The sequence below is a fragment of the Eptatretus burgeri genome, chromosome 17 (assembly GCF_056783735.1).
Source record: "Eptatretus burgeri isolate ZD-2024b chromosome 17, Ebu_testis_v1, whole genome shotgun sequence".
NCBI classification, from domain to species: domain Eukaryota; kingdom Metazoa; phylum Chordata; class Myxini; order Myxiniformes; family Myxinidae; genus Eptatretus; species Eptatretus burgeri.
Window position 1 is genome coordinate 15,417,870 of NC_140977.1, and position 26,750 is coordinate 15,444,619.

At 37.9% G+C, this 26,750-nt stretch overlaps 1 protein-coding gene across 6 annotated transcripts in view; it reads right to left on the bottom strand.

Annotated features, from left to right (window-relative positions):
* LOC147009385 (uncharacterized) overlaps positions 1-26,750 on the bottom strand; it is a 70,682-nt gene that overhangs the window by 33,432 nt on the left and 10,500 nt on the right. The window contains exon 1 of one of the 6 annotated variants that reach the window (XM_085861891.1): positions 2,252-2,410. The exons of 3 other annotated variants lie outside the window; for them this stretch is intronic. The gene's annotated coding sequence lies outside the window, so the exon portion shown is untranslated. Of the gene's footprint in view, positions 1-417; positions 956-1,929; positions 2,090-2,251; positions 2,411-26,750 lie in introns of those variants that run through there. 2 more of the 6 variants (XM_085861892.1, XM_085861893.1) reach the window with 2 other exon arrangements.

The following is a 26,750-nucleotide window of genomic DNA, read 5'->3' on the forward strand; positions in this document are numbered from 1 at the left end:
TCCCACGCAGTATCTACATGCGAACTACCTCTGACTTGAGGCCTTATCTTTTGCCAAAATCAGTTCCAGCACCTCAAACGTTCACCACACACAAACACACACCTTTTGATACCCCCAAAAAAATAAACTGTACATGTTGTAGGTTCTTAAAACAATTCTGTTATTGTATTCCATGTTGATGTAAATTTTGATTTGGCCACATATAAAACATGCAAAAGTTTCAATATCCATTTAAAATCTGAGCCTGTTCAGCAATTTTATAACAAAGACATTCAATGGTGAGATGGCCTTACACACAAGCACAGGGCAGGTGTATGAAAGTGTATTTATGATGTGATGTAATCCATGCAGCACATATTGCTAATACAGACAGTTTCCCAACATCAATGGGGTTCAGGAAATAAATCATGAACGCACCTTGAAGAAAATCTGATGGCACAACAACACCTGGTGAGGTATCCTCGAGTATCAGCTCCTTGGTATTTTTATCTTCTTCTTCCTGCTATCCCAATTTCTGAGCTGACTCAATTTCCAAGCTCCATCTTGGAGCCGGCTGGCACTTTGAGAATGAAATTTTACATTAATAATAGGAATAGAAATATGCTGGGTTGACACAATTTTGTCCTTGAACAAATTAAGATCATGAGCCAATTATATAAATTTAAACATTTTTCAGCAAAACTCGACTCGGGCTTGGCCGATCAGAACGGAATTGCCCTCTCTAGATACTGTAGAAACGTGTATCTACATCATACCCCTCCGAGTTCAAGGTCAGGGTCACACAGCAGTCTGAAAAATATATCACGTATTTTTGTCATCGCTCATTTTGCCAATGTGGAAATCTGAAAGACCTTCCAATTTGTTCTTCCATTGTATTCGTATCCCGACATTCAAATTCTGCACCTGATATTTGACCTGCATTCAAATTGTACAGCATCGTTGTGGCCATGTAACCCATGCAATTATACAGGGTCCAGAAGCACCATTCTCCTCCAATTCTGATCGTGTCTGATCACGGTACACAATGTATGGAGAGATGGTTGTTGTTTGGAAAGTGGGGGGGGGGGGGGTGGGTGGTGGTCGGTCTCACTTTGCTGACAAAATACATCAACTTGTGAGTGGTATTAAACACTGCACAAAAGGAACATGGAAAGTCTGAAAAAAAAAACAAGTCACGTGATGAAAGGGGGTGGGGGAATTTTTCACCTATTGTTGAACTAGACAAGATTATTACGAGATTAGTAGATAAAGTAGGTTAAGTGGAATAATAACTACATTTAATGTATAAAAATGAAACAATGAAAATAAAATGTGTAAAACGGCCAATGTGTTGAGATTATATGTATAACAAGCTCATGGTAAAAGTTATGTTATCCTTCAGTGTCAATGTATATTTGTTCTGTGACTCTCTTCGAAGGAACTCTCGAGGAGCATGCGAAGTCCTCGTGCATGCGCAATAAAAACGAGTACTCAAGTCGAGTCCGTATTGGAACTTGACGTGTTGTCAGATTCTGTCCGGATCGCGTGAGTAATCCAGTCGATAAGTACGTGCATTACACCTTATGTTAATACAAATCGATATTGTTGAGTAAATCCACACGACCATTCATTGTATGATGAACAAAACACCCCCCATAAGTAAATGGACTAACCCACCTGTCCCATGTCGGTTTTTAAATCAAAAGTCCGTTGGATCAGAAAAAGATGAAAGGTAATTACCGAACGGGGATGAAAAGGGAAATATCGTTCAACAGAAGGTGGAAATGATAAAAAAAATTTTTACTTCGTTTTCATTACACGGAAAGAGGGACAGAAATTACATCGATGGGAACTTACGAACCCTGGGGGTGAGGGTGGGGGAGGGGTGAGGGTGGGGGAGGGGTGAGGGCGGGTGGGGGGTGAGGGTAACAAAGTAGATCCACCCTTTACCTTCTGACACGACTCGTCCTCCTGGTGAGTTTGGTTATATTTGATAATTAACTTCCGAACACATAGAGCACGGACACACAGAGACACACAGACACCATATTGCGTATTTTCAAATGACTAAATCCTCCACTGGTCACTTAACGGTCCGAAAAACATGAACATCACAATCACGTCACGTGGTTACCCTTGGTGATCGCTGATATCTCGTGAAGAAACATGTAATAATCTGTAACACTAGTTTAGTGTGACTCACGAAAATGTTAAAAAAAACATATGTTCACAACACAACACAACACAACACAACACAACTTCCCCTACTCACAACTCGCTTTGGAAAATGTTTTGTTCTCTGCGCGAGTCCCGAGAACACGGATCGTACACACACGAATCTTCTTCTTCTTCTTCTTCCTCCTCTTCTTCTTCTTCTTCTCCAACCCTTTTACACATCACACGTCCCGAATCCCTCTGGATCGTTATCTCATCCCCACGAACGTGTATTATCAGCCGAGAACCTTATTAAAATTATTCTACACAAAAATATTGAACGGTGCAAAAAACGGGGAAAAACAAGGTTCGACAAGCCGAGCTGGAAGATACACCCCCTTGGTAATTTAAGGGACGCCACAGAATGGTGGTGGTCGTAGTCGTACTACTAGTACTACTACTACTAGTAGTAACACTAGTAGTAGTACGAGTTGTACTCGTAGTAGTAGTAGTAGTTAGAATTGCCACAATTTTGTTCGAATTTGTTAAGGTTACTACTACGACTACTAATAGTACTACTACCAGTACGACCACGACTAGTACCACTACTACTACTACGAGTACTACGACCAAATACTACAAAGTACCTTGTGGAGAGATACTACAAAGTGCCTTGTGGAGAGATACTACAAAGTGCCTTGTGGAGAGATACTACAAAGTACCTTGTGGAGAGATACTACAAAGTGCCTTGTGGAGAGATACTACAAAGTGCCTTGTGGAGAGATACTACAAAGTACCTTGTGGAGAGATACTACACAGTACCTTGTGGAGAGATACTACAAAGTGCCTTGTGGAGAGATACTACAAAGTACCTTGTGGTGAGATACTACAAAGTGCCTTGTGGTGAGATACTACAAAGTACCTTGTGGTGAGATACTACAAAGTACCTTGTGGTGAGATACTACAAAGTACCTTGTGGTGAGATACTACAAAGTGCCTTGTGGAGAGATTTTTTTTTTTTTTTGTATACCTTGGTCGAGGCTCGTATGAGAGCTAACACACAACTCACAGCAAGGAAGCATGAGACAAGAGGGGCGGGAGTGGAAGGGACAAAACAATGGGGAACAGACACATTAGGTGAACTGTGGAAGGGAGAGGGATGGGGATGGGACCGGGAACATCGCAAAGAGAAGATGGACATTTCAGGGACTTTCAGGAAGGAAAGCAGGGGAATTGAAGGAAGTGGGCTTGGGTGGATTATCGGGGGTAGAAAAGATCGAGGATTTGGATGGGGGAAGATAAGAGGTGGTGGTGAACAGCTGTTTTGAAAGCCTGGAGGGAAGAATGGGATTGAAGAGAGTGTCAGAGTTTATTCCAAAGGTGGTAAAAAGAGGAATGAAAGAGTGAAGATGAGCAGTGATTCGTGATTTTGGTAGTTTTACCAGAAGGGGGTTGTTGGCGGACCTTGAGCGCCCTGTGGAAATGTGGCGGGGACAAATCGCAGAGAGAGCAGGGGGGGCAAGGCTGGAGAGGAGTCGGTAGAAGACAGAAAGACCACCGACCAACCTGCGGTGATTGAGTGAGAGGCCCAAAGACTCAGCTTCATTGCGGGAGATGCCGATGATCTTAAATGCCCTGGTTTCGACAGCATGAAGCCGAGAAAGGTGGGAGGCAGGAGCACCAGCCCAGAGGGGAGAGCAGTACTCCATCAGGCTATGGACAAAAGCTTTGTAAGTGGTCAGGAGCTCAAGAGGGCCGAGGAAGGACTTTGCACGACGGAGGATTCCCAGTCGGCGACTGGCTTTTGAGGCGAGGTTGGAAATGTGACTTTCCCAGGAAAGGTCATGGCAGATAGTGAGACCCAGAAGCCTGAAAGAAAAGACTTCTTCCAGAGGATTGTTGAGAAAGTGGATGGGGGGGGGGGTTCTAAACGGTCCTTTCGAAGAGACATAGTGAGAGTGTGAGATTTGTCTGGATTGAAAGACATGTTCCACATGTTGGACCAGTTTGTGATTTTATCCAGATCTGCAGTGAGCGAAGAAGCTGCTGCTTGCTGGTCTGAGGGATGACAGATGGTACGGCAGAGGGTGGAGTTGTCGGCAAAGAGAAATAGAGGATTTTCCAGAGAGTCGGAGAGATCATTGATGAAAACCAGAAAAAGAACAGGGCCCAGAACGCTACCTTGAGGAACTCCAGCCTGCACAGGAAGAGGGGATGAAAGAACTCCATTTAGGGCCACACGTTGACTTCGACAGGAGAGGAAATCTGTGACACATGAGTGGAGATGGCCTTGAATACCATGGGAAGAGAGTTTGGTGAGTAGGGTAGGGTGCCAGACTGTGTCAAAAGCACGTGATATGTCCAGGGATACGGCTCGGATTTCCTGTCTGGCATTGAGGACCTCCATCCATTGATGGGAGAGCAGAAGCAGCATATCCAGGGTAGAGTGACCTGGTGTGAAACCAAATTGATGATTGGAAATCAAGCCATTGGAGAAGAGGAAGGATTTCATATCTGAAGCGATGATGGATTCCATAACCTTGCTGATTATTGGGAAAAGGCTGATTGGTCTGTAGTTACAGGGATCTGTTTTTGCACCTTTTTTATGCAGGGCAGTGATGTTAGCAGATTTCCAAGCAGATGGCAGATGACCTTGGGCAAATGAGAGGGTGAATAGAACAGAGAGAGGGTGAGCAAGAGCAGAAGAGCAGGCTTTGAGGACACGTGGGCTGATGCCGTCTGGACCGGTTGCAGAATCTGACTCGAGGTTTGAAAGCAAGCTCTCCACCTTGTCAGGAGAAAAGGATACAAAGTCCAGGGACAGTTGGGTGCGACTGGGTAAAGTGGGTAGAGATAGTGATGGGTTTAGGACACAAGATTTAGCTGCAAACACCGAGTTTAGACATTCAGCTTTATCACGTGTGGAATCAGCAGTGCCGCCATTTGAGGTAAGGGAGGGGATGGATGGGGAACATACACCAGAAACAGATTTGATTAAACGCCACCAGGATTTTGAGGAGGGAGAGAGGTTTGAGAGTTCAGACTTGAGATGAGAAAGATGTTGTTTTCTGGCTCTCCTGAGGGTAGATACACACTTGTTCCGAGCTTTGAGGAAAGAACTGAGATTGCTCTCAGTTGGGTTTGCTTTCCATGAGGCAAAGGCAAGTTGTTTCAGGACAACTGCCTCGCCACAAGCTTCAGTAAACCAAGGGCGGGAGGAAGGGTAGGACAACTGAACACGAGAGGGATTAAATCTGTGCATGAGGGAGAGCAAGTTTCTTTGAAAGAATTCCCAGGATGAGTTGATGTTTGAGAAAGTAGTGATAGGAGACCAGTCTGTAAGTTTGATGGCTGCTCGGAGACCCTGCCAGTCGGCTTGAGTGAAATGCCAGATTCGACGGCGGTGAGGTGGTTCTCTGATAACAGCCAGGGAGATGTCCACTTTAACAAGGACATGGTCAGAAGAACCAATTGGAGCGAAGGAAGAGCAGCAGATATTGTCAGGGAAATTTGTCAAAATCAGATCCAGAATAAATGGAGTACCATTGATTGAGATCCGGGTCGGGAAGTTGACCGATTGAGTCAGTCCCAATGAGTCGCAGAAAGCTTTTGCTGAGGTGCCATGGCAGGTGAGAGAGGTACCCACACCTAGCCAACTGGCGTGATGACAATTGAAGTCACCACATAAGAGGAAGAGACAGTTTGGATGAGAAGATAGAAGATGGTCCATGTTTTCGGATAGTGAGGTGTAGATGGAGTCATCACTGTTCGGTGGACGGTACAGTACACATATAAACATGAGGTGGGAGTGGAGGGGAAGCCGAAGCCAGAGGTATTCCTGGGGGTGTGGGGGAGTGAATGCAGTACATGGAGAGTGAAGAATAGAGTCTTTGATGAAGAGAGCAACACCTCCACCAGGACGAGGCTCAGGTCTGTCATACCGTAAGAGGGAGTAACCAGGGCGAGATACTTGGGAGTCAGACACGTCTTGGGAGAGGAAAGTTTCTGTTAGGCAGATAATGTCTGGTTTGTCAGTGGCAACCTGTATGGAAAGATCTGAAAGGTTTGAGCGAAGGCCCCGGATATTTGAGGTCCACACTTTTAATGAAGAGGTAGGGGAGGAGGCTTTGGGTGCAGGAGATGGAGGGGGAGGGTAGAACAAGGGACGAGGGGGGGAGGTAAGGAGGGTTGCTGAAAGAGTGTGGGGTATTGCAGATTAGCGAGGGGAGGGGGCCGAATAAGGAGGAGAAAAGGCTCTGTGGTGCTGGGGGAGAGGGGGAACAAGAGAGGGGAAGAAGGCAGTTGAGGATTTGAGGAGGTGGAGTGAAGAGATGGAGGTGAGAGGGCAGTGGAGGGAGGCAGGTTGGTGGATGAGAGGGGGGCAACTTAGAGAAGGAAGAGTGAGGGGGATGAAAGGTGGGAGAAAGGTGAGGGGGGAATTTTTGAGAGAGGTGAGAGGGAGGCTTGGAGGGAGAAGAGTGGGATGGTTGCTTTGAGAGTGAGAGTGAGGGGTGAGGGGGGTGAGTTGGCACTGAAGTTGGCAAAAAAGAATGGTTGATGGAAAGCGAGCATCCATGGCAAACTGTGGTTTTTAAAAGTTTTAGGTCAGAGATGCGATTTAACACAATTCTTTATGAATGCAATGAAGGCGAATTCAGAGAATGGAGAGAAGAAGCGCTGTAATAGTTGGATTTTTTAGGCAAGGAAAGAAGGAGAGGTCGAAATGAGAGCAGTCTGTTAAAATAGCAGAAGAGTAGTGCATTATGAAACAGTAAAGAGTACCACATGTGTGAGAGAGGAAGATGAAGCATTATAAGATCGTTTTTGTTGTTAATATTAATGTATGAGAGAGTTCAACAGATTAGGTCATGGAAGTGTAGAAAAAAATCAAGGAAGAAGACGAGGAGGAAGTTAAGAGGAAGAAGAAGAAGCAGAATCGGGAGAAGGTGAGCGTGTTGTTGTTGTTGTTGTTGGGTATATATATATATATATATATATTTTTTTTTTTATTTGATTTTATTTCATTTTTGAGATAAGAAAGAGATTCGTTGGGTGAATGGGGGATGTTTGGAAAGTGGGGAGGATGAAAATTGAAGGTAATGGGGAGGATAGAAATTGAAGGTAATGGGGAGAAAAAAACAAACAAAAAAAAAACGATCGAACACCGAGTGGAACCGGTAGGCCTCAAGCCTAGGCCTAGTCCTCAAACACCAAGTAAGAACGTCGACAAAAATACTCACAAAATAGCACGATTTTTGAAACAAAACCGAACTAGGAATACACAGTAACATGTAGGTGAGAAAATTAAACAGTTAAAACGGGACAAATAACAACCGGAAAATTAACTTTGAGAACGTCAGCAGGGAGCCCCGAAGGAGACCTCTCGCCACTCCAAAACCGGAACCGGAAGTGCTACAAATACTACAAGAAGAGATACTACAAAGTGCCTTGTAGAGAGATACCACAAAGTACCTTGTGGAGAGATACCACAAAGTACCGTGTGGAGAGACACTACAATGTGCCTGTGGTGAGAAGTAGTAGATTAATGGGGTTTCTCAGGCACCCATGCAAATGAATGGGGGAAACTATGAATTGATCCTCGAAAACCCCTAAACAGGAGGCTAATTCCTCCCATACAAATCTATAGGGAACTCTCTGACTCGAGACCCATCAGGACAAAAAGAGGAGAATGATTTTCTCTCTCCCTCTGACTCTTACTCCACTCAAAGAGTGAGCCAACAAATATTTGATCATGTTCTATTTGAGGTAATAAATTAATTTTCCGATTACATTCATCACCATCGAGTATGTTCACAAATATTAGTTTAGAACTTAGTTCTTGGTCTAAATATCTTTGTTGAGCAGAGATAAAATGATAAACTTCTCTTAATGCTCTTGTTTGACCACCTCCTGAGCCTCAGATTATTTTTTTGCATAATCCACGCCCACTTTTTCTCAAGCCACGTCCACTTTCATAAACCCCGCTCACTTTTCCAAAGCCCCACCTACTTTTTCTTAAACCCCACCCACTTTTCACAAGGTATTTTCATAAGCCCCACCCACTTTTTCTAAGCCCCCACCCACTTTTACTAAGCCCCCGCCTATTCTTACATCATTTCCAGTTAATCTCTGACTCACAAATAATTCACCAGAAAATTCTAGAATGTTATGTTTTTGAAAAATTTCCCAACGAAGGCTTGCCTGGGTATGCCCAGGGAATTTCCAAAGGAAACCACACACACCGGACTTTCTGTATAAAAGCTTCAAACCCAAACTCCATTTTAAACATTTTTTACTTTTACTGACAATGGAGTGCTGTGCTGAGCTTGAGTGGGATGACTAGAGTTCCTTGGGGTTCTACTACTTGTATGGAACTAAACCTTCAGGTTGATGAACTGGATTCAAACCTCTTATCTATTGAGGTAAGATTTTATTTTCCTATTTACAGAGTTTGATTTAAGCATAGAATCATTTAATAATTAAATCACTTAATTAATACATTATTATTTTCTCTCACAGGAAATTGTATCTGAAATATGAAATGAAAATACTGCTTTTGCCACAACTTGGGGCGAAATTGTTGGCTTGGTTGAAGACCTTGTGAGCGGCCAAGACCCACAGAACGAGCTCGACCTTGATGACCCAACCAAAGAGTTATACCTTGGAGACCAGCAAAATCCTGAAAAAGAGTTTTACAACAATAGTACTCATCGTGAGTTATCAAGACAATACCCACTGAACAAGTTATACCTTGATGAGCCAGAATACAAGTTTTACCTTGGAGACTCACAAATTTTAAAAAAAATCAGTAAATGAGTTCTGCCTTGATGGTTTAAATAACTACCTTGGAGACTCGGCAAAAGGGTTCTGCCAAGATGGTTCTAAATATGGAACCTACCTTGGAGACTCACAAATTTCAGACATTTTGAAAAATGGAGATTTCCTTGATGATCCACAGTTATACTGTGTGAGATCTATCACTGAAACCCATAAAAATTGGAAAAATGGAGATTTCCTTGATGATCCACAGTTATACTATGTGAGATCTATCACCGAAACCCACAATATTTCTTGAAATAGTGGTTCTACCTTGGAGTCTTGGATAGATGGTTATATTTTTGGAGACTTGAAATGTGGGTTCTGGCTTGATTACTCACAATGTGATACATATCTTGTAAACTCAACAGGAATGTGGTTATACCTTGGAGACTTGGAAAGTTGGGTTTATTTTGGAGAATTGAAATGTGGTTTCTTCCACTCTTTGGGATCTAAACCTATCGATGTAGTTCTTTGTTGGATGGTGCTTGATGAGAGCAATATCAAGAGATTTCTGGGAAGAATGTGCAGGAAAGTTCTAACTCCCCCTTTCTACTTCATCAAACCTGAAAGCCTTAAAAGACAGAAATCGAAGAATAGAAAAAAACATAAAAATATATATTGTTAGTTCTGGGAAGAAAGTGTGGGAAGGTTCTTACTCTACCTTTCTACTTCATCAAACCTGAAAGTCTTAAAAGACAGAATTGGAAGAAGAGGAAAAAAAAACATAAAAAAGGTATATTGTTGAAATACGTATTGAAAAAAAAACATTGTGTTGGGCGAGGGTTGGGTTTGAGATTTTGAATGTGAGGGATGGGTGGGGGTTGAGATTTTGAATGTGAGGGTTGGGGGTGGGGGTTGGGATTTTGAATGTGAGAGTTGGGGTGAGGGTTGGGATTTTGATTGTGAAGGTTGGGGTTGAGATTTTGAATGAGGGTTGGGGTTGAGATTTTGAATGTGAGGGTTAGGGTGGGGGTTGAGATTTTGAATGTGAAGGTTGGGGTTGAGATTTTGAATGACGGTTATGGTTGAGATTTTGAATGTGAGGGTTGGGGTTGAGATTTTGAATGTGAGGGTTGGGGTTGAGATTTTGAATGTGAGGGTTGGGGGGGGACACACACACACACACACACACACACACACACACACACACACACACATCAACAAACAAGGTTAAGCCTTGACTATTCAGTTGAGGATTCTGTGTTTTGGGTTCACAGATCTAAGAACGTCCCCCCTTGACACACATTATATATGGCAGATGCCACCTGTTATACACCTCAGACTTGGCCCTCGAGTGTCCACAACGGTATATAGTAGGGGGGGGGGGGAGTGAAGCGCCAACCCATTGCTCCCCATGGGTATTATCTGCTTAGTTTTGTCTTTTGTAATTCCTGTGAATAAAATGAACCTAAAATCTCTTCCCCTTCTAAATCATATACTTTATAAGTCCAAGGAACTGTATCTATCACATCAACTATTTTAAAAAGTTCATTTGTCCACCGCTTTGTATAACCCTTTTCAAAATGAGATTTCCATCTATATATTCTGACTATATCACCAACTTTGAACTTAGGTTTTCTGACATTAATCTCTTTTTCATGTTTTAATTTTGTAAATGTTTCTGATGGTTTCATATTCGTTCGTTGACGTGTGAACCGTGTCATTATATTTATCCACAATATCCTGAATAAAAGATGACCATTGTTGTGAACCGAGTTCTGTGTATTTTTTTATATCGTCTCTCTTTTAAGGTACGATTAAAACGTTCAATAACAACAGCTTTTCCTTCATCAAAGGTACTGTATGGTGTAACACTTATTTTTTAGAAAATTCATAAATGTCTTGTAATAAAACTCTCTACCCTCATCAGTCTACAATTTTTTAGGTTTTCTCTTACTTTTATTAAATATCTGTTGAAAGAATAACATAAGAGTATTACTTGTTTTGTTTTTTAAAGGGACAACCTACCCATATCTACTCCTCAAATTGATAACGGTTAAAGCATACTTGTACCCCTTTTCATGATTGAGTTCAATCACATCAGCGGACCAGATATAATCAACTTCCTTGGAATAAACCTTCCTTCTCTGAAACTTTGTGAATATTGGTTTATGTAATCCATCAGCTAATTGCTCTTCAATCTTAATGACATCATTAGAGCCTATAAGTTTTTTGAATTTCCAAGTCCAAGTTTCAATTTAGGACTGATCATCTTCTTCACGATGAACCTATCAACCTTTTCTCTCAAGGTTGGATTTTGTATCAGAGACAAATTATACAACATTTCTCTATCGGCTTCATGCTTTTCTTCCAAAGTTGTGGTATTCCAATAATCAATATCGTATCTCATGCACACTTCATCAACCCGATTGATGGGCTTACTCCATGATTTAGGATTGTCTGCCTCATCTAATCTTTTATCTAAGTTTGTTCCTGGACCACAGAAAGAATACCCTGGTAGATGTAATTCCCCTTGTATTCCAGTAGTTGTAAATTTACTTCCTGATAAAAACTTTTGTATATCTCCTCCGAGTTTGTGTTTGGAGATAAATTGATTTTTTTGTGAACCACACACGGAACATATACCTTTTTGTATAACTCTGTTATTTTTACTTTTAAAATATGAAATATTTTTCGTATTAGTTTTCTTTTTACATTTGAGACATTAACTCATTTATTTATGAGAAAAAATCCTACAGAGTGTGAAAACCTTTTTAGTTTCCAACATGCACATTTGAATCTTAATTTTTAAAACATAAAGAATCCTTAGAAATGCCTTCACTCTCTCCTCCATTTATTTAAGAAAAAAATGAAAAACTTTAATTAAAGGCAATATCTTGTCCTTGAAAACGATGTCAATAGTCTTGTCGAAAATATTGCTAATAGACTTGTCAATTCTTTGTTTTCCTCCTGGGTACGTTGAGATTTATTTATTTTCTGTAATACCACCAATCTTCTTTGAATCACACTGGTTTCCATATTTTCATAAATATTTATTCTCGCTCTTTCCTCCCTCTCCTCCCTCTCCTCCTTCTCTCTCTCCTCCCTCTCCTCCTTCTCTCTCTTCTCCCTCTCCTCCTTCTCTCTGTTCTCCCTCTCCTCCTTCTCTCTGTTCTCCCTCTCCTTCTCTCCTCCTCTCTCTTCTCCCTCTCCTCCTTCTCCCTCTCCTCCTTCTCTCTCTTCTCCTTTTCTGCCTCTTCTCTCTCTTCTTCAACTCCTTCCTCATCCCTTACTATCCTTGAATTGCTTACACCCCATAGAATATCATACATATATTCATCGGGATTTCTTGTTATTCCTGTATCCAAAATAATATTTTTTACAACAGGAAACCAATAAAATTTATTTTGAATTTCTCAAAGAGCCTTACGTTTTCTTAACTTTATAATTTTTTTCATTATTTAACATTTTAATTAAATCCAAAGTTGTTGGTTTATCAACATCAGCATAATTCCAATCTTTTATTGAAAATACCTCATTCTTTTGTTGTAGAACATATTTATTAAAATACCGAATACCCTTTTCGTGAAGGTATGCTTGGACACAGAAATGATAATTTTCTTGAAGCCTTCTTGCTGTCATTTATGCACAGTCATCCCCCGTTTATTGCGGGGGTTACATTCCAAACCCCCCTCGAGAGTGAAAATCCGCGATGAATGGATTCCTCCCAAAAAAATCGACTCGTCTGGTCTGGTCGGTTTGGCAATGATCGGGTTCGAGGTGCCGGAGATCGACTCGTCTGGTCTGGTCGGCTTGGCAATAATCGTGTTTGAGGTGCCGGAGAATGACTCGTCTGGTCTGGTCGCCTTGGCAGTGATCAGGTTTGAGGTGCCAGAGATCGACTCGTCTGGTCTGGTCGCGTTGGCAGTGATCGGGTTCGAGGTGCCAGAGATCGACTTGTCTGGTCTGGTCGGTTTGGCTGTGCTCGTCCAACCGCGGCAAACCTTTTTCCTTCCCGAAGCATATATCAAGCACCTTAACCTTCTCCTGGAGCGTCAGGGCTTCCTCTGGCACTTTGGTTCCTTGCCAGAAGCCTTAGAAGGTGCATAGCGTTTGGGCGGCATCGTAGGGCTTGGAGAAAAAAATGTAGAAAATATTCGAAGTTCACAAGCGAAACTTTGTCTCGTGCGTTGTGTGACTGGTTGAGCACCACGCGTTATAATTTATTGCTTAAATAATTTATATTTTATATATTATTACCGTGATATACCGGGGGAATCCACAGAAAAAATTAGTTAGGTTCCAAGGGAAAACCCGCGATGAACCGGGGGCGCGATAGCAGGTGAACCACGATATAACGGGGGATTACTGTATTAGAAATATATGACAGAATAATATTATGACACGAAACACCTCCCCATCTTCCCAAAGTTAAATCATTTTGTATTTCCTTACTTATTATATATAATCCTGTTTTTTTCTGTTTTGATGATATAAACTAGGGCAAAACCATTATTGTATTTACCATTATTAAATTATTTTATTTGTTGTTTTCTAATCGTGCTTCCACAACACTCATTGTCTATACCAAGTGGATAATATTCTTCCTTACGAGACTGATTTAATTGTTCCAGGTCTTCGAGGTCAATTTTAAATGACCAATTATACCCTAAATCATTCATATCATACCCCCATTGTTCTATTCCCATACAAACGATACGCCATTCTTTATAAAAATTTATTTTAATTCGAACTGTGAATTCTGTATGACCTGGAGATAAAATCAACACTTCTGTATCTTTGGAATACACGGCCGTTTTATTTAAGGATATATATTGTGATAAATCGCTTAATCTCATCAAGTCATTCGCATCAGTCGGGCTTGGATAATTTTTTAATTTATAAGCATCTTTCATTTTAATATTTTTTGTTATACTATATTTATATCGTTCAACCTGTGCCTTTGTGTAATAATTTGATAAATCAATATCCAGTTCTTGGGATACACCAAAGATTGAACCATCTTTACCAACATAAGTCATTTATATCAGATTAAAAATAATGTCCTGAAACAAATTATTTTTTTTGAGTTGAAATAACACATGGAGACATAATTGACCAGAACACTTGGAATTTAATTCTTGGATTTGAAATGTTTGATAAACACAATCTGTAGGAACTTTATGACTTCAACAGGTGGTGGAAGACCAAAACTATCAAAATAATATTTGTCTTGACAATTAAAAATACAAACCCAATGAGAACCGTTCCCATTATTATCTTCTAAGTTCATAATAATATTCTTTGTATGTTTAGGCACGTTTGTGAATTCATCTCTCATACAAATAACAACATTATGAATTTTTAATTTCTTACAATATTTGATAAGTTGTAAATTTGTTGTTGTATTCTTTCCAAATTCTTTAAACCACTCATCCATGCTCATTTATTTATAAGAAAGATATAATCCATTACCTCTTTTAGTTAATTTTACACCTACTTGTGCGATAGAAGAAAGCATATCTCCAACTAACAATCTCGCTTTATCAGGCAGACCTTCAAGTTTTTCAGCAAAATCTACAACTACACCACTTCCACGAATTTGTTTCTCCAACTCTTTGTTATGTCTTTCCAATTATTTTTGAGCCCGGAGTTGAGCCTTCCTTTCGTTGGCAGTTTTCACCGCCGTTGAAATACCACCCGTCAATGCTCCAACCGCACTTAAACCAGCAAATAAAGGAATTAGAAATGGGAGAAATCTTCCACTCGTCTCTCTTGTCAAATATTTTTTCAACATTGGTTTTGTCATTTTAATTTTTGGTTTTGTCATTTTAATTTTTAGTGAGCCCATATTGTTCAAGATTTTAACCTTTTCTCTTGTGAGCAAAACATCAATTCTTACTGCTCCTTTTCTCTGAATTGTATTAACGTTAATCGTACAAGGCTTTTGATATTGAACACATGATGATAGTTTATGAAGATTGATTTGATTAACATTTTCCCCAGTTGGTACTTTGCCACTCATTTATTTAACAAAAATTATGCGAGACTAATCATAACTCCATTATCTTATATATTATTTCCGAGTTTGTGGTTTTGTGTCGCACTATCTTCGACTTTGTTTCAGCACTCGAGTAACGTGATATTCGGCTTACATTATCTCAAAGACCATATGAGGTGCATGGTACAAAAAAAAGAAAATAAAATGGTTCTGAAACAGTGAAATCATATTCCACTTACTGCATTAAAGTAAAATTACTACTGATACTCTGCATCAGTTCCTTTCTCAAACACACCCAGCCCAACATGCCACGCAGAGCGCGGGTTATGCTAGTCTGTATTAATCTGCAATTCTGTTTCTTCCAAAAGCAAACAATATGTATCAACTTCTTCACTCTCTCCTCTTTCAATGTATAGGGAAGTATCCACTCGATTAGACTTTATAGTTTCCTTTTGAGCACTCAGGTCAAACGCATAGATTGTTTACAAACTTTTAAATGCTGTCATATCCAAAATAGGTTCTTTATTTCCATTATTTTCACACACCTTTTGGTAAGACTTGGATGCTTCAGCAAAATCATTTTTTTTCCCAATTAATTTCCAATCTATCTCGTGGATAAAATGTTCCATCGAGAGAAAGACGAAGTTGTTTCACCTTAGCATTATCACTCAATGCATTATTCTAATCAGTCGCAGTATCACCATCTGGTTTTTCAAGAAATGATCCACAGATATCGTGGCTTTCCTTCCAGAACACCCAAATTCCACGTGGAAGTGGTTTGGTTTAGTTTAACGTGTTGACATCTTCTTTTGAAGTACGATACACTGAGTGGTTTCTTTGAGTTAAGTCTTCTGTTCAACATCTCTTCTGTTTTAAGATTCGGAGTATACTCACTAATATGCCAACTCATTTCATCATTTACAAATTTATTCTTATCACCAAAAGCACTCGCAACACCAAAAAGTAATCTATTTTCATTATTATTCCTTTGTAGTTGAAATCTAATTTTAAGACCATACAGAACTTTATCATGATCACAAAATCCAAATGTACCTTTAAGAGGAACTACCACAGTGAAAGTATTAACTGCTTTTCTATCATCAGTATACGCTCCTTTCCTTTGAGTATATCCAGGGTCTGTGGTTGGTCCCGTTGACATATCAGGAGTAAAACCTTCAACAGCCCCCTTTCCGATTATATCACTGAATGTATATAGTGTAAATTTCATCATTTCAGATACCGCAGAGACATAATCAACCGCTTCAACTTCTTGTGTTCCAATTAAATGTACAAACGAACACTATCAAACATTTTCCAGAAGAAATCAATAACGAGTGTAGTGTTTGTGTTATTCCCAGCCTCAGTGAATGTAAATTTACACAACAAGAAACTTTTGGATAGATTCAAATAAGTTTGTTGATTATTTATTTTGAAACTTTTTCAAACCATTTTCAACCATTTGCATTCCAGTCTGTTCCAGTTATTGCATTTACCTTGAAGTAATCTTTTTTAGTGGAGTTTGAGATGATAATAGTATCATCCAAATCATAGATACTATCAATTGCTTCCATACTTGTATTTATTTGGGAAAAAAGATGTTAAAACTTTTGAAACCCTGACCCAAGTATTTGTATTATTTTCTGTCGTTCTTGGGGGGACATCTGAGTTTTGCCTTTCTTAATTTCTTTAATTGCTTGCAATTTATGAGATTCCTTTTCGGCATCTTTTATGCTCTTTACAGCACCTGCGACATTTCCCACAGCAGAAGCAGTTGAACCAATTAGATCTTTATGTTTAAGAATAGTTGAACCAATACCCATTAGAGTATCAATTATCCCATCTCCTCTAAATTGATGTCAGACACCCCTTTGTCTCTTAGGTTTATAGTATTCTCTACCAAGATACATACCTTCACCCTTGTAGTATGGGGAAAGGAACATCCCATCCCCTGTAATTATTTTATATTTTCTCAACTCATGTTTCCTCACAATAACCATCGTATTGATTTTTTGGAAAACTTCACGCAGGTGAATTCTGATGGATATAACTTCTCCATTAAAAGAAATCATGCAATTATCTTGGTTGGTTCTCCTAAATTTTACTCTTTGTATGGTTTTTCCTGACATAGGGAGAGAAACCAAATTTTTGGGTTCCATATTGAATTAATAACCAAATGGGGTTGAGTATGCACTGAATGAAAATATTGTATTCGTTTTTATTCCATCATTATCAGCACCATCAATCAAATCACAGTGAATTAATACCGAATTTATTCCTGAGGATATTTGAATGACATTATCACTGCAAAACGTCCCATTAGTTTCAATCTTTTTTGAGGAGAAACCCAATAACTCTCTAAATGAATTATCAATTGTGAAGTCAACCTTGTAGATATTTTTAAGTTAATCGTTGATTTTGAAGTATGTTTTTGAATATCTACAACAATATTTTTTGGTTTATCACACTGTTCTTTCATAAGACGAGCAATTTCGGAAGATATTTGAGAAATCTCATGTGCTCCGGGTGAGATTGTTATCGTTTTGTATCCACTTCCCGGATTATAACTAAAGTTGTCATTTTTCTTGGTTATATTAAATAAGGTATTATAAGTTTCCATGGACAACAAAGATGCCTCATATTCTTTTATTGGGTCAAGTTGTAGTGGGTATGGGAATGAAGATGTGTCGCTTGTTGTGAAATTAACACTAAGGATTGTGCTTCTCATCTTATTTAATATGAGATAAAATGTCTTTATATTGATATTTATTCATCATTTTCATTTTCTGGTCCAAAATGGCTGATGCTTCATTAAAACAATTGTTATTTCCAGCCTTCTTACTACCCAACAACAATAACAGTCTATTAACTAATTGTGATGAGTCATTTGGAAGAAAACGAACATCTGAACCAAGGATACTTAAAGCCTGAATAATTTGCTTCTCCTTCTCATTCTTCCTATTTTTACTAAAAAGACTAACCCTATAATTAAGAGTGTTCAGCAGATCAACACATACTCTATCATCATTATTTTTCTTATCCAATGGTTTACCAAAATACTTTGATTCATTCCTCACAGTTGAAGCTTGTCTTCCATCTTTTGTGAGAAGAAACATTAATCTCAGAGTTAGTTTCACAGCGGGTTGAGCAGATACCAAGAACCTTAAATCATCATTAAATATCAATGCCTTTTCTTGAACAAGATGGAATATTTCTGGTTGTTCTCCTGGAACGAGTCCTGCTTTGGTTTTTGATTCCGCTGAATATTCATTGTTTTGAAGCGCGTTCACAATATAATCAGGGGGGTGATTAATCTCTTCCAGTTGTTGAAATAATCCTTCATCGTCATATTCTAATTCTCCAATATGCTGTAATTCTTCCTCCGTCATGTGACTAAAATCTTTCAACAATTGAAGTTTTTTCGGAGTATATTCTATTGTGGGAACTGTGGAAACATCTACAATTTTTTCTTGGGAAATTTTTAAAAGTGGTTTAAAAAATTTCTCTTTTTTTCTTTCAAATGCTTCTTCACCCGTTAGTTTCTGTCTGCATTTCTTCTTTATATCTTCCTGTTGTTTTATAACTTTTGAAACAAACTCTTGATGGTGCTTAAATATTCTTGCTCTTTCTTTCGCATCCATTTATTTCTTGGAAAATATCATTTAATATCTCATCTTGTTTCACAACAATATATTTATATTTTTCAGTTGTGTACTTCATGTAATCCCCAAATTCCTTTTTACTACATAATGTAGAACAATTATCTCTCCAAAATTTGTTTATACCTATTGAATTTAGCTTGAATAAAATAAAAGTATTAGCATTGTTTCTGATGGAATGACGAGGAAGTTGAAAGTACAATTGACTAAGAGAAATACAACTGCAAGAAGAATGTCTCCCTCTTGTGTAGTAGCTGTCCATTACCGTTTGCTTTCTCTCATTAACACAATCATCAAAGATAACGAGGTTCTTTTTTGATTTATTCAAATCTTGGGGAGACGGTATATCATCCGTATTATCACTAAGAATACAAGTTATCGGTTTTGATTTCTTTTTACATCTCTGTGTATCACAAAATAGTTGTATTATATCTTCAATGTTATAATCATTTAGGTTTGTTGAAGTTTAAATAAACCGCTTATATCTTCTTTTTGAAGACCAGCATTAAAACCTTGTGAAAGTATTTGATACTCTGGTTGAAAACTCGACTTTGTGAAAATTATTAAATTATCATAATCTAAAAAGTTGGGAGTGAGGAGCATCTTCAAAAGTAAGCAGGTTTTTCCGCATCAGCTTTATCCAACTATGAGACATCTTAATGAATTTGGGAGATTTTTATGGCTGTTAAATTTTATCTTATTTTCCCAAATGGGTAAAAAAATCTTTCATTTATATATTTGGAAAACACGTTCTTTAATTTATTATTGGCTTTTTTTAGAAACTCTATATTTTATCCTAAGTTCAGGTTTAATTTCAAGATATTCCATTATTTTATTTATGCAATATCTTGTGTTGATATTTATTTCCCTGAAAATGACAATCATGAATAATATATAACAACAATCCTTTGAACATTTCTCTAATACGTTCAGTTTCTTCCCTTGTAAGGAAAGGTGTGTGATCACCCTCATACTTTACATTCATTTCTCCAATCAATCTTGTAAAGTAATTCATTTTTGGTGTAAATCTAAAAGAAAAATCTAAAAGAATTATTTTCCTTTTTATATTTTTTATTATCATTAATTGGAAGATTATCACAGAATATACATTGTTTATCGGCTTTTGACTCTGTGTTTAATCCCCGTCTTTCACCCGCAAGACAAATCTCAAATTTGTCATATGGAGAAACAGGGAATTCAAGAGGCTGAAAATCTATCATACTTATAAAATAAAACTTTACTTAAACTAAAATTAATTTTCGGAATCATCTATACTTTCATACGTTTGAACACAAACTCTCATGATCTTCAAAATCTTCAGTAGAATATTGACTCATATTTAATTTGAAGAAACAACATTACCATTGATATCTATATACTTTTTTTCATTACCAGATTCAACTACAACATTTTTTATATTAAAGGTAATTTTAAAATGATCCTGAACTACTCTTGAACGAAATGTCATTTCACCTGATATATTAACATCCTTTATTTCATCAGGATTTACATGTTTGGGGTTGTTGAAAAAAATACAAATTTCTCCTTGCATATTACAGATGGTCTTATCTTTTCTTTCTAAAGCTTCATCTATAAGGTTTTTATTTTTTGATACTTTTTCTTGTTTCATTTCTTTTTCTAGTTTTGAATATATTACAAGAAAGGAGAGGAGAAACTTTTGTTCAAGATACTTTGATTGATGTTCTTCCAGGTATACTAAAAGCCCTTCCACTGAAGGAAATTGAAGAACTCATATTATTTACCATAATTGTTTTTATCCAATAGTTGTTATATTTATCTTTGTTCAATTTTACATCCTTGACATATTTCTCAGTATCTTTTACAAATGAAGAGATTGATTGAAACTTGTCTTTTGTATCTTGAAACATTGTATTTATTAAGTGAAAAAAGTTGGAGGATAAAATGGTTTTAAGCACAGATTCACCTATAAATTAAACGAAATTTTCATCAAGAAAATTTTAGTTTAAGCAAAGTTTTATAATATTGTTGTGGTCACCAAATTCGCAAACCACCATTCAGGTCCCTTAGGTGAGGTATCTCGGTAAGTACATGTGTAGTTAGGCCCAAACCCGTTGTCTAGTGGGAATACATGTCATTTATACGTGCTGCGACTCTTTAGGATAGCCGTTTTTCTTTTACTATCTTTATTTTGGACCAACCGCCATGATCACAACCACAACATCAACCACCGACCACAACCACCGCTTCACCACAACCGCCACGACCTTCACGTCACACCTCGCAACCGTAGCATCGCCACCGTTCTTGCCCCGCTGTGGGTACCGGTGTTGGATTCGTGCAGAGCGCGCGTCGAACAGCGTGTACAAAATCACGGATTTTGTGCTTCAAAAACGGATCAAAAACGACACACGCCCACTTTTTGCCGTCCAATCGGTGAGCGAGGGGCGAATTGGCCCCGCCCCCAGGGCGATCGATATATGCAAATTTGTGGATCAAAAAGCCTTCACGCCCACTTTTTCTCGGGCCAATGGGGAGCGAGGTGAAAGGTCAAAGGGAGGGGGTCAAAGGCGAAGTTACGGGGGGATAAAAGGACGGTGTTCGTCAGTCAGAAAAGGGAGAACGAAAAGGAAAACGAGAACGAAAAAGGAGAACGAGAACGAGAAGGAGTCGGAACGGAGGGGACGAGTGTGGAAGTCTGGAGCCCGAAGCCTGCAGTGGCTGGAGAAGCTGAAGAGAGTCGGACGAGGGGGTGCTCGCGTCGGTGCCGGGAGCTGCACGCCCGAGGAAGGCCGGCAGCGGCGAAGGCAGACGAGGGGGTGCTCGCGTCGGTGCCGGGAGCTGCACGCCCGAGGGAGGCCGGCAGCGCGACCTGGCCGAGGTGGAGACGCACACCAGGGATAATAAAGATCCTCTATACCCCGAGCATCAGCAACCCCCTCCTGTTTCCCCCCGCGCTGAGATAGTGCGACCAAGGGGGCCCCGTTCCCACCCCCTACCAGACACCGTCCACGAGGCCCGCGGGTTGCGGGGCCATCGCCGCTCCGCGTCTCATCACCAGACGGGTAGGCCCGACCCGGTCTTGGCCTCAGGCCCGCCTCATCCTTGAGGGATTTCTTTTCCTTGGTTTTGGGTATGTGTTGTCGGCGCCGTCTGTGAAGTAGAATTGTATAAGTGTTGCCGTGTGCTCGGTAGTCGGTATTAGCTCTGCATTGTTTTCGCTTTTATATTTGCTTTTTGTGTAAATGGAATTGTGTTTTCTTTTTTTTCTGTGTGCTTTTGGTGGAATTGTATTTGTGTGCTTCCCGTGTGCCGAGAATAAATGTGCTTTATTGTTGAACTGTTCTCCCGCTTCGCTTCGTCTTTTCCCCCATTGAACCCTCATCTTGCTTCACGTAAAGGGTTGGTAGTGGGCTGAATACGCCCGATAATTAATCGAACCGTCGAGGTCGACGATAACACCGCTCGGTTATTCTGATAGTACGGAACGGGTCGCTTAAGTGGCCCGTGTCCGAAGTCGACCTGCGGCGAGGTGCGATCGCCCGGTCTACCCTCCGCGTGGGTACTTAGGTAGGTCGAATTTGGCGAGCAACCCTATCCCACGCGGGGGCTGATTGGCTCGATCGCGGTGAGACCGAAAGGTCCACCCGTGACTGGTTCCCGGCGTTAGTCCGAGAGGGTCACGACTGGATTGTCCGTCCGGTGGGCGACGTGCCGCGATTCGAGTTACGTGGCCGTCAGCACGCCGGCGGGCGCGAATCCGCAACAATATAAATATGGTGAATACAACATACTGTGATGTTTGTAATCATGAATATAAATATAAAAAAACACCTTCAAACCAACAAACATACATTTAATCTATTTCATCAAATATCTCCTCTTGAGTTGGAAAGAAAACATTGTGATATCTGCTCAAAGGATGTTTTGAAGAGTAGTTATAACAGACATCTTCAATCACAAAAACACAAGAAGAATGAGTTTAAAATAAAGGGAGACTATTATATTGAAAACACTGATGGGGCATTTAAAGGGCATATAAAAATAAGGATTTTTCAATTTGGAGAACCTGGTCCATCATCAATAGCTGAATCAATTGAAATAGTGAAACCTGATGTTGAAAAAGTTATTAAAAAGACATTAGAAGAAATTAAAAGTTTAAAGTTTTATATGGGAGTGAAAATGAATATGAAAAGACAAGATGAAGAACAAACTCATTATATGAGAACAGAGCTTCATTTTAAAACATCATTTCAAGATTTTTTGAATAGTTGGGTTTATGAAGAACTATCAAGACAAGAGGAGGATGTTGATAATACAGTGCTAGGAAGTGGATTTAATATTTTTAAAAATCATCTTTTTAGATATACACATTCTAAAATCAGACCCTCGTAAAGCTTCTTCTTATATTGAATTACCAAAAGAAATAAAACTAAAGAAGGCAGTTGTTAATATTAAGAACAATGATAATAAATGTTTTCTCTGGACTGTTCTTGCTCACTTTCATCCACCAAATTGTAATTCAGAAAGAGTAAAACAATATATGAAATATGAGAATACCTTGGACATTAAAGATTTTAAATTCCCAATGCCAGTAACAGACATTCCTAAATTTGAGAAAAAGAATAATCTTTCTATTGATGTATATGGATTAACTAGAGAGAATAAAGTTCAGGTATTAAAGATTTCAAACAACTATAAAAATGAAGAAACACACATTGATCTTTTATATTGTAGTGTTGGAAAGAATTCACCTTACACATACATCAAAAATGTATCAAGATTCATCTCTTCTCAGGTATTCAGAACAGCAAACAAAATATATCCTTGTAAGCGATGTCTTAATTCATTTCAAACAAAAGAACGATGACAACAACATTCAAAATATTGTAGTAATCATAAATCATCTGTAATTACAATGCCTAAATCTTGTGAAAAGATTTCTTTTGAAGATTGTAATAAATCTATCATGCACCCATATGTGATATACGCTGATTTTGAATGTATCCTAAAAAAGATAAATACTGCTTCTCCTAATCCAAAAGAATCATATGCAAATAAATATCAAAAACATATTCGTTGTGGTTTCTGTTATAATATCAAATCATCTGTTGGAGAAAAGTATGATAAACTTGAACATTATAGTGGAAAAAAGCTTCACAAGAGTGTGTAAAACGATTAGAAAAGGATTGTATAAGACTAACTATATTAATGAAAGAAACAAATGAACCAATGAAATTAACCGAAGAAGAAAAATTAAAATTTAGAAAGAACAATATCTGCCATATTTGTGAGGAGGAAATTGAGGAGTCTAAATTTAGGGATCATTGTCATCTTACTGGTAAATATAGAGGTCCCGCTCATTCCTGTTGTTATCTTAATTATAAATTTCCTTCTTTTATTCCAGTCTTTCTTCACAACAGCACCAACTATGTTACATTTCTATTTATAAATGAACTTTCAAAAACACCAGGAAATATTTCTGCCACAATAAGCACAAGTCAAAAGTATATTTCATTTACAAAAATGATATTCACAAAACCTTTAACTCGTATTAGGTTTCTGGATTCTTCCAAGTTTATGGTAACACCACTAGCCAACCAAGCATCAAATCTAAGCTCCATGGGCTCTTTACCAAATCTTAATTCATTCTTTCCAAAAGAGGAAATTATTACTAAAGAGGAAATTCAGATTAAAGAGAGAATTCAAAGTAAAGAGGAAATTCTAATTAATGAGGAAATTAATGAAGAAATTCGAACTGAAGATGAAATTCTAATTATCAAGAAAATTCAAACAATGAATGAAATTCTCACGAAAAAGGAAAGTCTGATTAAAGATGAAATTCTGATTAAAGAGGGAATTCTAACAAGAGAGGAAATTCAAACAAGGAATGAAATTCAAAGTAGAGAGAAAATTCTTACAAGTTTGGGAATTTATCCTTATGATTATATGGATTCATTTATGACATTTAAAGAAACGCAACTTCCTTCAAAAAAAGTTTCTATAATAACCTTTATGAAGAAGAGATAAGTGATAAGGAATATAAACATGCACAAGAAATTTGGAAAATATTTAACATAAAGAACCTTGGAGAATATAATGATTTGTATCTAAAAACAGATGTTTTATTGTTCGCTGATGTGTTTGAAGTTTTTAGATCACTCTGTCATAATAAAAATTGTTATGGATTAGATCCTGCCCACTATTTCACAACTCCTGGTTTCGCTTGGAGTGCAATGTTGAAAATGACAAAACAAGATATAGATTTAATCATTGATGTGGATATGCTTTTGATGATTGAGAAGTCTAAGAGAGGTGGAATATCACAAGTATGTTCGAAAGGATATGCTAAAGCAAATAATAAATATCTTCCAAATTATGATAGTGAAAAAGATAGTAATTATTTGATGTATTTTGATGCTAATAATTTGTATGGATGGCAATGTCTCAATCTCTGCCTTATGGTAAATTAGAGTGGGTGGAAGAAAAGGATTATGAAAAGGCTTTGATGAATATTGTTATTTCTTCTCAAGAGGAATTGAATGAGGAAGAAGAAGGTTATTATTTTGAAGTTGATTTGAGGTACCCAAGTGATCTTCATAATAAGCATAAAGACCTTCCTTTTGCATGTGAGAAAGAAACCCCAAACAAAGAATTGTTAAGTAATTATCATAAAAGTTTTTATATTAAAGGTAAATCAACAGAAAAGTTATTAACAACATTCTATGATTAAGAGGGATATGTTTTGCATCAGAGAAGCTTGAAACAGTTTTTGAGAGAAGGATTGAGAGTAGCGAAATTTCAGAGATTTAAAAAATTTAAACAAAGTCCTTGGATGGAAAAGTATATTAAATTCAATGCAGATATGAGAAAAAATACAAAAGTGAAATTTGAAGGGGAATTCTATAAATTGATGAATAATGCTGTCTTTGGAAAGGCAATGGGGAATGTTAGAAACAGGCAAAACATTAGATTTGCAACATCTTGGAAAGAAGCTTCGAGATTGACAAATAAACCAAGATTTGAGAGAGAAGAGGTTTTTCTCAGAGAACTTTTCTGCAATTAATATGAAAAAATAAATTATTGTTATGGATAAACCAATTTATATTGGAACAGCAGTTCTTGATTTATCAAAGATATTGATGTATGATTATTTGTATAATGGTTTAAAGAAAGAGTATGGTGAAAATGTTTCATTGTTCTTTCTGGACACTGATTGTTTTATTCTAGATATAAAAACTGATGATGTTTATCAAGATATGAAGAAAAATATTGGAGTATATGATACAAGTAATTTTAGTAAGAATAGTGAGTTATTTTCAGAAAAGAATGAAAAGGTTATTGGTAAGTTGAAGGATGAGTTGGGTGGAAAAGTATTGAGTGAGTTTATTGGTTTGAGAGCAAAGGCATATGGTTATAGGTATGGTGATCAGATTGATAAAAGGTTAAAGGGAATAAAGAAATATGTAATAAAGAAATCAATAACTTTTAGAAATTATTATAATTGTTTGATGAATAAGAAAGAGGAATATAGGAAAATGAATACAATGAGAAGTAATAGACATAAGATATATAGTGAAGAAGTAAATAAAAAGGCATTAGGAGCCTTGGATGAGAAGAGATTTATTTTAGATGATGGAATAGATTGTGTTCCATTTGGATATTGTATGATAGAGTGTATAGAATAGATTGTGTTCCATATGGACACAAGTTTTAACGATGGAAAGATGGGTTTGGGTTTTTAAGGGCTACCACCCCGTTTTTCACAATATATATATGGTCGAACCAAGTATTAATCAAACTAAAGAGTGGAGAAAATCTCAGTCTTGGTATATAAATGGAAAACATAATGAATGTGAAAAATATCAAATACATATTATTGTAAATATAACAAATAAGCCAATCAATTTAAAAACTAGTAAGTTAGAGGATGTAAAGAATAAAATTAATATCCTTGAATGGACAGAAAACTTTGATGGTTATCAATTGAAAAATGGAAAAATAATTTACTACAATCTCAAAATAATATGCAACTCAGGAGGTGGTCAGGCGAGAGCATTAAGAGAAGTTTATCATTTCATAATGACACAAAAGGGGTATCTTGAAAAATATAAAGATTCAAATGTTTTACTTTTCAATATTTTAGATGGGGATTATTGTGCAAAGAAAATTAAACTACTGAAGGAATTTGAGAATGAACTGATCTTTACAGTTTCTATGGG